General features: G+C 40.7%; 1 pseudogene; it reads right to left on the bottom strand.

Annotated features, from left to right (window-relative positions):
- LOC139023741 (inactive dipeptidyl peptidase 10-like) overlaps window positions 1-12277 on the bottom strand; it is a 182417-nt pseudogene that overhangs the window by 139347 nt on the left and 30793 nt on the right.

Raw genomic sequence — 12277 nt, forward strand, 5'->3', positions numbered from 1 at the left:
AACTACTTTCTGCAAAGTTCTGCTACTTTCTTAGGCTATACAAGTMCTATCTCTTGCTAAAAAAAATGAATGTTTACACCTATGCAGTACCTTTAGCAATAATAATAATAACAATAAACCTCTACTTTAGTAAAGAAAACAATTAAGACAAGAGGTGTTGTAATAAAAATTAGTGGTGTCCACTGATTAAATGCAATCGTTCTGCATTGTGAAGAGGGAAAACCCAGATATTCACCAAAATATATTTGGGATTTAAAATTCAATTAAGCTGCTTTATTTTAGGGGTTTAGTGAAGGCAGGTCATTTTTTACCCTTAGGACAAGGGGAACATACAGAATGTTAAGACTACACAAGGGTTAAGTCTGCATAGCCTGCCCCGGGACGTCTTCCTGCAGGCTTGGGAGAAGCCTCAGATCTCTCTACAATTCTCACAGAGTACCTGGATCTCCGGGAGGTCTTCAACCAGGCCCGTGCTAGGTCTCTCCCTCCGTATCGACCCTACGACTGCATTATTGACTTTCTACCAGGCATCACCTCTGGGACGGCTTTACTCCCTATCGGGTCCGGAGACCAAGGCTATGGAGGAGTACATTGAGGACTCTCTCACTGCAGGGAGTATTCATCCATCTGCTTCTCCCGCCGGCGCAGGGTTCTTCTTGGTGTATCGACTGCCAGGGTCTTAATGACATCACAGTTAAAAACTGTTACCATCGACTACTCATCTCCTCAGCTTTCGAACCTCTTCAGGGATTGACCATCTTCTCAAAGTTGGACCTTCGAAACGCCTACCATCTGGTTTGAATACAGGAAGGAAATTAATGGAAGACAGCCTTTAACATGGCTAGCAGGCACTAAGAGTACTTGGTTGTGCCATTCGGGCTGTGTTCCAGGCTCTTGTCAACAATGTGCTCCGGGACATGCTGAACCGGTTCGTGTTTGTCTACTTCGATGACATCCTTGTCTTTTCCCATTCAGCTCAAGAGCACGTGCGACAGGTCCTTCACGTCTCCTGGAGAACCAGCTTTTCGTTAAAGCTGAGAAGTGTGAAAAACATTGCTCCACCATCTCCTTCCTAGGATACGTCATCGCTGCAGGACATACAGATGGATCCAGACAAGGTGAGAGTGGTGGTGGATTGGCCTCAACCCACATCCAGAGTGCAGTTGCAATGTTTCCTGGGTTTGCTAACTTCTACGGCCACTTCATCCGGGATTACAGCACCCTGGCTTCCCCCCTCTCAGCACTCACCTCTCCCAATGTTCCATTCATGTGGTCTCCAGCAGCTGACCAGGCGTTCTCGGACTTCAAACATTGATTCCCTACAGCCCCCACCTTAATCCACCTGGACCCGTCCTGTCAGTTTGTGGTGGAGGCCGACGCCTCGGATTTCGGAGTGGGGGCCGTCCTGTACCTGCATTCTGCCCAGGACCATAAGCTGCACCCCTGTACTTTTCTTTCCCATCGTCTTACCACTGCTGACAGGAATTATGATGTGGGAAATCGAGAACTCCTCAAGATGGTGTTGGATGAGTGGAGGCACTGGTTGGAGGAGGCGGAACACCCATTCTTAGTGTGGACTGACCATAAGAACCTGGAATATCTCCGCACCGTCAAGAGCCTCAACTCTAGGCAGGCTTGTTGGACCATGTTATTCACCAGTTTCAATTTCACTCTCTCCTACCGCCCAGGGTCCAAGAATGTGGAGCCTGGCGCACTCTCACTTTTGTATAGCCCCAGGGCTACTCCGTCTGCCCTCGAGACCATCCTCCCTACCTCCTGTCTAGCGGCTGCATTCGTCTGCTGGCCTTCTTCAACCACTCCCTGTTCCTCACCACCCCTGGTCCCATATTTCCTTGGGCTTTGTTTCTGGTCTTCCTCCAATCCTGACTGTGGTGGATAGGTTTTCTAAAGCCACCCATTGTATTCCCCTTCCCAAGTTGCCCTCAGTCAAGGAGACGGCTCAGCTCATGGTGCAGCATGTCTTCCGGATCCATGGACTTCTGGTCGACATGGTCTCCGATCGTAGTCCTCAGTTCTCGTCCCGGTTCTGGAAGGCGTTCTGCACTCTTATTGGGTCGTCGGCCAGCCTGTCCTCTGGTTTTCATCCCCAATCTAACTGCCAGTTTGAGCGTGAAAAATCAGGACCTGGAGACAGCTCTTCGATGCCTCGTCTCCGCCAACCCCACCACCTGGAGCCAGCAACTTGTGTGGGTGGAATACACCCATGACATCTTTCCCTGCTCGGCTACTGGTCTCTCACCCTTTGAGTGTTCCTTGGGATATCAGCCCCCGCTCTTCCCTGAGCAAGAGGAAGAAGTCAGCATACCCTCTTTCAATATGTTCGTCCACGGATGATGGTGGAAACATTATGTACAAAAAACAGCATAAAAAACTCACAAATAGCAGCTTTGGTCAGGAGCCCGTAAAACGGCCACTATCCACTGCAGCGACATCTTTTAATGTGATATGGTTTAAAGCCTTTGCCATGTTTTGAACATTTAAACTTGTGCAAGACAACTTCTGCATCTGCAAGAGCTTTGCTATGATATTTTTTGCAATTTGTTCTTTAGTCTCAAAGTCTATGAACTAAAGCTCAAAGCAAAATGCATGGTTGATGTTTTAGACAGGCGTGACATACCTTAGCTAGGTGGGTCTAGGCATGGCTATTGGCAAAGTCAAACTCAAGCCTCGATCAACAACGAAACCGAAATTGTTGAATACACAGAGAATTCTTAATAAGGTTTCACTTTCCAGCAATAACATTTGAACTCATACATTTTGTATAGTGTGCTCTTCATTTGTGCCTTTAAGAAAATACAGACCTTTTTGCAGGAAAACAAACTTTTTGAAACGGCATCGTGCATTAAAATAGAAGTCTGAATCGGCTAAGAATGTCAGTGAAGTAGTAATAGTACATCAGGGGTTTGCACTCAGGCAGCCGTGAGTAGCGCTCTTTGGAATTGAAGGATGAATAGTGAGGCCCCATCTTTTAGGAGTGGGGAACAGAGCATGACTGCAAGAAGACAGCAGCATTCCTAGCCTGTCAGAAGACTGAGATACTGACTAAAGTGACACGCTGACAGCACCTATACAGCCAAGCCAAACTCAAACTCTTAGACAGACTCAGAAGGGGAGGAGTGCTTTGTCATGAAAGGTGGTATTCGTGATGCTTTATTCATTATATTTTGGGAAGAAAGTCTCCTTCAGAATCCGCATGAAACTATACATACATTTGAGATTGTTATAAATTGGACTGACATTTTTCATATCTGCAACATTGCTTCTGACACTTGCCATAGCCTGACAGTGGTAAAATACAGTACTTCAGCAATAACAGTCTTCACATACTACAAACAAACAAAAGCAGCAGTGATTTGCAAGCTTGAACATAATGAATGAAATCCCTTCCTGATCTTCTGGAAAATCCCTTTCTGATCTTCTGGACATGAGGTGTTAATTGTTGCAGATGGTGCATCCCATACTGTTCTGGCTCCGGTGTACCGAATGTATGCGCAGGGAACGATTGACAACTGAGTGCTGGTTCCTAACTGATCAAGAATTCCCATAGATTACTGTATTCTATCGTTGTTCTCTGCTGGTGGTATGATTCATTTACACTCCTCTGGTGGTATGAAAACAGTGATTGTATCAATGTTACCTTATCATCCATCATCTTTCAAGACTCGGTTTTGCCTTTAAGGCTTCAATAGGGCTTGAATTGAATCTGTTTCAGGATATAAGGTTAAAATTAGTGTAATAGAGTTTATTTTCTTTCATGTTTTTGCTTAGCTGCAGGAGCAGCTTAAGTATTTCATGCCTATGTGGAGAAGATGAACCACTCCTGGCCCCTCTGGATGATTTAAATGAACACCCCAGGCAAGCTAACTGTAATATTCATATGTGTAAACATACTGAATTATAATTGGATGCATTTTACCGCCATATCATACTGTGCTATGATTGGTTAAGACCACCCAAATGGTTAGGTGATGGTCAGTTTGATCCTGGTTGGCGATACGTGAACATGCCAGTTACAGCTAGCTAATAAAGAGCTACGTTAAGAAATATCCTGTAGTACTGCATTTTATTATTTTGTACAAAGCGTGCAAAACAAGACACTAACCACACTAGCATTACTACAGTGGTTCTTCCTTTAAAAGTTGTGTTGTACTGCAGCACACCTGGCGGGCTCCCACAGAATTCTATGGCACATTATTTAAGTATCAACCATTGTTTCTATTAATGCTAGTTTGACCTCCAGAGGGAATCTTTGAAAAGCATTTGACTGTTTTTAATATTGGCTGTACTAGAGAATTTAAAACCTTTTTTTTGTAAGAACATAGTATATGAGTTTTATTTTAAGAAATGTATCTTAATTAATCTGATTAATATTATGGTGTTTCTATTCCAAGAAAAATGAAAAACAAAACCCTCATGGTTTTTGTTAGGGAAAATATGGAGCTGTACAACGTGACCGATCGGTAGTAAGCTACTAAGTGACTGTGAGTGAAGGGAAAAATAATCCTAATATTTCCACACCCTAATTGTTGGCTAACCAATACCCAAACGGAGATTTAGTGAAAATAAAAATCTCATTAATGTCCCTAAACTCGGCAAGAGTCAATTGTCCTGCTTATAGTTGAAATAAACATCTGCATTTTGAAAGAGTATTTTTATCATTATTCTACTAACGAAAGCATAAAGATGCTGATGAAGAAATACTGTACAGTATAAACTTTATCCGACATTTTGCGGTTGCATGAGATTTGGAGTTAGAAAATTAAAACTTTAGAGTACTTAATACATTACAAGTTTCACACCTAGCCGAGCTATCCTTTTGTAAAGGTTGAAGGGTATATTGTCCGGCTAATACTCCATCATGGAAACGTTTGCACCAATAGGTTTTAGGCCTGCAGTAGGTTATAATAATCCACGCCTTCCGAGAATGTTTGAAAGTCCAAAAGTTATGGGTGGAGTTAGAATTTTGGCTGTCAGAAGTATTAAAATAAATCAATACTTTATTATCCAAACGTTTAACGTGCAGCACGTATCAGGATTTATTTTGTTTACTTTCTTCATTGTAACCACAATGTCACAAATATTTGAACACACACACACAACATGAGCAGATTAACTTGGTCAAGACAGTCAAAACATTTATTTATTAAAGACTATCAGACTGAAAACACCTCCATTCATTTACAAACAGATAGTCCATTTGTGCCACAGTTTAGACTACCGATATGTCAGCGATATTTTGGAGATTATTTCATTTTAAAATAACCGAAAGTGAGTGGTTGTAATCTGAATAAAGGGAAAAGGGCCATTCTTGAACATGGAGTGAGACATTAGGCCCTTTTAATTTTGTCTGGCTTGCCATTCCAAATAAAATGTAATATTTTTTGCTCATATCATTTAAACAGGTCGCTAGGTGTATGCAAAACCATAAGCAAATAGGTCAACTGTGATATGACTAAAGAGTTAATCGCGGGGATTTTTCCACAAATAGACAAGTATTTTCCTTTCCATGGTAGCAAGATCTTAACTATTTTTGCTAACTTTCTATTAAAATGTATTMGAGTAAGATAATTTKATGTATGTGTATACTGAGTATGTCCACATCCCCGTCAGTCCATTCTATTGGTAAACTACATGGTAATGTAAYAGTWATATTTRTTTGTGATCCAATACGTAATATAGTAAGTAAAAATAAATCAAGCTTGCAACACGCATCTGATTATTCATTATGAAAATAATTTTTTTCTGGTCTGTGAGAATATCTAAGGTGCTTTTATATAATTATAATGCAGGGTTAATAATAACAATAATAATAATTGTCGGATAACAGATCGGCTCTCGGAACTCATTAAGAGGCGGCTTCTGTCTTCAATATGCTTTAAATGCTTTATTTTCCAACATTATAAAGTGCGTGTGGGCAACGGAGAGAATGCATTTGACTGTTTTTAATATTAGGGCTTTCAGGAGGAACGGAAAATTGCGTATCAATTCATAAACCACGTGCCATGGAATCGGTACATCGAAAATCTCTTCCCAACTTTTTTGCAATCTATATGSCACAGCTGTCAATTTTACAAACAGATAGTCAATTTGTGCCACAGTTTAGACTAACAATAGATCAGCGTTCTAACTCCCCCTTGTGATAGTGTGGCGCAATGAAAGAATGCCACCATCTACCACTAACGGTCTAGTTTAATCCGTGGGAGCAATTTCCAAATGCGTGAAGATACCACGTTCATCTGTACAAACAAATAGTACGCAAGGATAAACACCATGGGACCACGCAGCCAMCATACCGCTCAGGAAGAAGACGCGTTCTGAACATACTTTGGTGCGAAAAGTGCAAAATCAATCCCAGAACAACAGCAAAGGACCTTGTGAAGATGCTGGATACAAAAGTATCCATATACACAGTAAAAAAAAGTCCTATATCGACATAACCTGAAAGGCCGCTCAGCAAGGAAGAAGCCACTGCTCCAGAAMCGGCATAAAAAAGCCAGACTACGGTTTGCAACTGCACATGGGGACAAAGATCATACTTTGAAGAAATGTCCTCTGGTCTAAAGAAAAAAGTCCTATATCGACAAAACCTGAAAGGCCGCTCAGCAAGGAAGAAGCCACTGCTCCAGAATCGGCATAAAAAAGCCAGACTACGGTTTGCAACTGCACATGGGGACAAAGATCATACTTTGAAGAAATGTCCTCTGGTCTAAAGAAAAAGAAATAGAACTGTTTGGCCATAATTACCATCGTTATGTTTGGAGGAAAAAAGAGGAGGCTTGCAAGCCGAAGAACACCATCCCAACCGTTAAGCATGGGGGTGGCAGCATCATGTTGTGGGGGTGCTTTTCTGCAGGAGTGATTGGTGCACTTCACAAAATAGAGGCATCATGAGGCAGGAAAATGATGTGGATATATTGAAGCAACATCTCAAGACATCAGTCAGGAAGTTAAAGCTTGGTCGCAAATGGGTCTTCCAAATGGACAATGACCCCAAGCATACTTCCAAAGTTGTGTCAAAATGACTTAAGGACAACAAAGTCAAGGTATTGGAGTGGCCATCACAAAGCCCTGACCTCAATCCTATAGAACATTTGTGGGCAGAACTGAAAAAGCATGTGGGAGCAAGGAGCCCTCAAACCTGACTCAGTTACACCAGCTCTGTCAGGAGGAATGGGCCAAAATTCACCCAACTTAGTGTGGGAAGCTTGTGGAAGGCTACTCGAAATGTTTGACCCAAGTTAATCAATTTAAAGGCAATGCTACCAAATACTAATTGTTTGTTTTCTGACCCACTGGGAATGTGACGAAAGAAATAAAACTGCAATAAATAATTCTCTCTATTATTCTGACATTTCACATTCTTCAAATAAAGTGGTGATCCTAACTGACCTAAGACACAGAATTTTTACAAGGATTACATGTCAGAAATTGTGAAAAACCCAGTTTAAATGTATTTGGCTAAAGTGTATGTAAACTTCCGACTTCAACTGTAAGGCATTCAACCACTAATCTAGTATGTAGTGTAATGTGGGTAAATTCACGAGGGTGCTACATTCCAGGTGAATCACATAAAATGAATCATTAGATTGTTTTCTACAACATTACAAATTTAACATGCTTGTACTTAACAGTGTGTAAGGGCTATTTGACCTAGAAGGAGAGTGATGGAGTGCTGCATCAGATGACCTGACCTCCACAATCATCCGAGCTCAACCCAATTGAGATGGTTTCGGATGAGTTGGACCGCAGAGGGAAGAAAAAGCAGCCAACAAGTGCTCAGCATATGTGGGAAGTCCTTCAAGACTGTTGGAAATAGATTCCCTGTGAAGCTGGTTGCGAGAATGCTGTCATCAAGGCAAAGGGTGGCTACTTTGAATCTAAAATCTATTTTGATTTGTTTAACACTTTTTTGGTTTCAACATTATTTTATTTGTATTATTTCATAGTTCTGATGTATTCACTATTTTATACAATGTAGAAAATGTTTWAAAAAATTAAGAAAAACCCTTGAATGAGTAGGCATGTCCAAACCTTTGACTGGTACTGTGGCACGCTTGCCAAAAGAACGGAGGGTAGAGGTGATTTTTCCACTGGTCAACTCTTCTTCGAGTGTCGGGGATTTGGGCCTGGACCAAAAAATCCTAATCCAAATCGAGGTTAGTGATTGGTGTTCTGATGTCCAGAAGCTCTTTTTGGTCATAAGAAATGATGGCGGAAACATTATGTACAAAAACAGTTCAGATCAGGGGGAAAAAAAGGACAAAATAGCACAGTTGGTCAGGAGACCGTAAAACAGCTGCTATTCCCTCCAGCGGAATATTTTCACCAAAAAAATAAAAAGCTGGCATAAGGTGTTTTATCGCACTGAGATTCTGATGACTATAGATGAATGATGATGATTTAAGCATAATTATTTTAACACTGTGTAAATGGAGTTTGTTGTATTGTATTCATTTTATTTAGTCATGTTTTGTCTCTGCTGCTGTCTGACACTGAGTATCCGATCGGAGATCTATCTATTAAATATTTTTTATCATAGTTTAATCTGATACAATTTTTGACAAATACTACACTGTAAGAGGCAACCCGGCATTGTTTAATTGTTGTGAATTTTGTCAATGCACACCTGTTCCCATAACAGGTTTTATTTCCTTTTATTTTTATTTTGGGATGAGTTGGACCGCAGAATGAAGGCAAAGCAGCCAACAAGTGCTCAGCATGTGTGTCACGCCTTGGCCTTAGTTGTCTTTGTTTATTTATTATTTTAGTTAGGTCAGGGTGTGACATGGGGGATGTATGTGTTTTTGTCTAGTCTAGGGTGTTTGTATTGTATAGGGGGTTTTGTAGAGTTTATGGGGTTGTGTTCAGTGTAGGTGTTTAGGTAAGTCTATGGTTGCCTAGTTTGGTTCTCAATTAGAGACAGCTGTCTATTGTTGTCTCTGATTGGGAGTCATATTTAGGCAGCCATAGGCATTAGGCAGGTTGTGGGTAATTGTCTATGTTGCATGTGTGCATGTAGGGTTGTAGCTTCATGGTTGTTTTTTTGGTATATTTGTAAAAGTGTTTGTTTCGTCTTCGTTATATTAAAAGAAGATGTATTCGTATCACGCTGCGCCTTGGTCCTCTCTTCCACAGAAAGACGATCGTGACAATATGTGGGAAATCCTTCAAGACTGTTGGAAAAGCATTCCAGGTGACTACCTCATGAGTCTGGTTGAGAGAAGGCCAAGAGTGTGTAAAACTATCATTAAGGCAAAGGGTGGCTATTTGAAGAATCTCAAAAATCAAATAGATTTTTATTTGTTTAAACACTTTTTTGGTAACTACATGATTCCATGTGTGTTATTTCATAGTTTTGATGTCTTCACTATTATTCTACAATGTAGAAAATAAATAAAAACCTTTGAATGAGTAGGTGTTCTAAAACTTTTGACCGGTAGTGTAGATATGTATGTATATGTTTAACATGTCAAACATGATTAACATTAGTTACGTAGAGTTATGAATATGTGAGGTGCACTACATAAACCTACCATTGAGCCACTTGGCATCAGAGTCATGCACCTGGAACTCTCGCTGAAAGAGGTCATCTAGGGTCAACTGGGTGCCTAGAGACTTGGAGCCGTCATCTGCGAAGAAATTTCACAAAATTGGTCTGTAAGTCGACATACAAACGACTTGTACTCAAATGATTAGTAAATGGCCCTAAAGATTTTCAAGTGACTCACACAGCAACAATTACTACTAAGGACATTGATACAATCCAAGGTTGGAATTTTAATTGTGAATAAAAAGGATAAGCAAAAGCAGGTATGATAATCCGAACCTCGAGGCAAGTCCTTCATCTGAATCATCATCTATATGAAATCAACCATTTAAATGACCTAATGAATTGAGAGGACGGTCAGGGGAGAGACAGCTTGACCTTAATCAAGTCCAGCAGCAATAATCAGAAGTAGTGGCAATATTTATTTTTAATTACCTATGCAAATATTCACCTCAAGCATTCAAATCCTTTCATTTGCAAGGGCAATGGAGTGTTACACTTTTAACCTAGATATTTTTCATGTCAATGGGGATTAAATGAAAGGTGTTAGTTTTAAATTGGAAGACTAAATTCTAAGCAGGTAGCTCTTGGTCTGTTTTGTAAAACTGCATTAATTGAGAATGGTGAGAAGTTAGAAACAAGGCCTTTTGAAATTCTGTTAATAGTAAATGCTTAAAAAAATACTGCAGGTTTTGATGATTTTCTCAAAACAATGTTTTACTCCAGGTGCTTACGTTTGGACAGAAGAACAATGGCCAGTCCAATGAGCGACAGCATGACCACAATGACCAGCAGAGAGATGGCAATACCTTTCCAGTTCCTGTCTGGCCCTAAATCCGGTACACCCWAGAGAGAGAGAGACAGAGAGAGGTTAATGTTCATATAGTTATGAGGAAGAGTATACAATTGATTTGTAGCAAAGGTAGAAGGGGAAACAAACAAGATACACATCTCCCAACCCATCAATCTGGTCACAATGCCAAATAGTACAGACCCTAGGCAGGGCAACAGAGCAGGTGGGCAACGCGCAGTGTCATTTTCCAGACGGAAGTTTCGAATATAAGTCCCACCCACTGGGCAACCAGGCCCACCCAATCAGATTGAGCCAAAATATATTATTTTACATTTTTTGAATGCTCTTTACTTGTCAGTTTTCCAAACAGAACATTATTTGTCTTTTTACCTAAATATGCAAACACCATCAGATAGAATTCATAGCAAGCAGTGCACTGGGTTAGTCAGATTTGGTGAAATATAACAGAACAGATTAACTGGAATGACATTCACTATCAGGGGATGGGTTGCCAAAATTAACTAACTGAAAGCCGAACACCTTTTAAGCCATGAATATGACTGCATAAAACCTAGCGGTCAAACAGGGAAATGGTTTCAATAATTTTTCCCTTAGGGGATTTTAGAAACACTTCAAATAAGGGCATGTTTTGTGTAGGCTTACCCTGGCGTGACGTCTCTCTAGGACAAGGTGACTTATCAATATATTTTGCTCTATTTACTCTGATTCGAAAAATGCAAATTAGCATCAAAGAAGACATCATGCAAAACTACAAATCTCTGCAAGCTCATGCACATCATCTCCAGCGGACACCTTTGCTAACAGGTATTGTGTCAATTTAAACCTGCACAAGACAGTTCACAGAATTGTCCATTTAAAGAAATGTAGCCAATTTATACATTACTACATTTAGCTAACATTAAATAGTTAATCCAGAGATTCTTAGCTTTGATGTGGCAGTCTTGTCCAGATCATCATGGCATTTGTAGTTCTTTATGATAGCTACATTAGCAGCTAATTTAGCATTTCATTTTGGGGGGGTAAATTCAGGCGAATATATTGATAAAAGTCACCTTGTCCCAGAGAGATTTACACAGTTATCAAAAGGTCACATCAGGGTAAGCCTACATGAAACACAGCCCTTATTTTAAGTGTTTCTAAAATTCCCTATGGGAAATATAAATGTTGGAACCATTTTCCTGTTTGACCGCTAGGTTTTATGGGTATTATGACTCATACTGTGGTACTCTATAGAGGCATATGCCACTGTGCTTCTATGGCTATATGCACCAGGCCACTGCCTATTTCATTTGCTCATTTAGAAAACAAGACAGCTCATAATCCAATGTCTTTATCACAGTCAGAGTCAACACCCCTATATTTTAGCTTTAATTAGAATAAAAAATGCTAACTTTTCTCTCAGCCCCATAGCAAAATGTGTAAAATTGCAGGAAGTTAGCTGCTTTTTACATTTACATTTACATTTAAGTCATTTAGCAGACGCTCTTATCCAGAGCGACTTACAAATTGGTGCATTCACCTTATGATATCCAGTGGAACAACCACTTTACAATAGTGCATCTAACTCTTTTAAGGGGGGGGTGGTTAGAAAGATTACTTTATCCTATCCTAGGTATTCCTTAAAGAGGTGGGGTTTCAGGTGTCTCCGGAAGGTGTGATTGACTCCGCTGACCTGGCGTCGTGAGGGAGTTTGTTCCACCATTGGGGTGCCAAGCAGCGAACAGTTTTGACTGGGCTGAGCGGGAACTGTACTTCCTCAGAGGTAGGGAGGCGAGCAGGCCAGAGGTGGATGAACGCAGTGCCCTTGTTTGGGTAGGGCCTGATCAGAGCCTGAAGGTACGGAGGTGCCGTTCCCCTCACAGCTCCGTAGGCAAGCACCATGGTCTTGTAACGGA

Source organism: Salvelinus sp. IW2-2015, linkage group LG36 (genome assembly GCF_002910315.2).
Source record: "Salvelinus sp. IW2-2015 linkage group LG36, ASM291031v2, whole genome shotgun sequence".
Taxonomy (NCBI): domain Eukaryota; kingdom Metazoa; phylum Chordata; class Actinopteri; order Salmoniformes; family Salmonidae; genus Salvelinus; species Salvelinus sp. IW2-2015.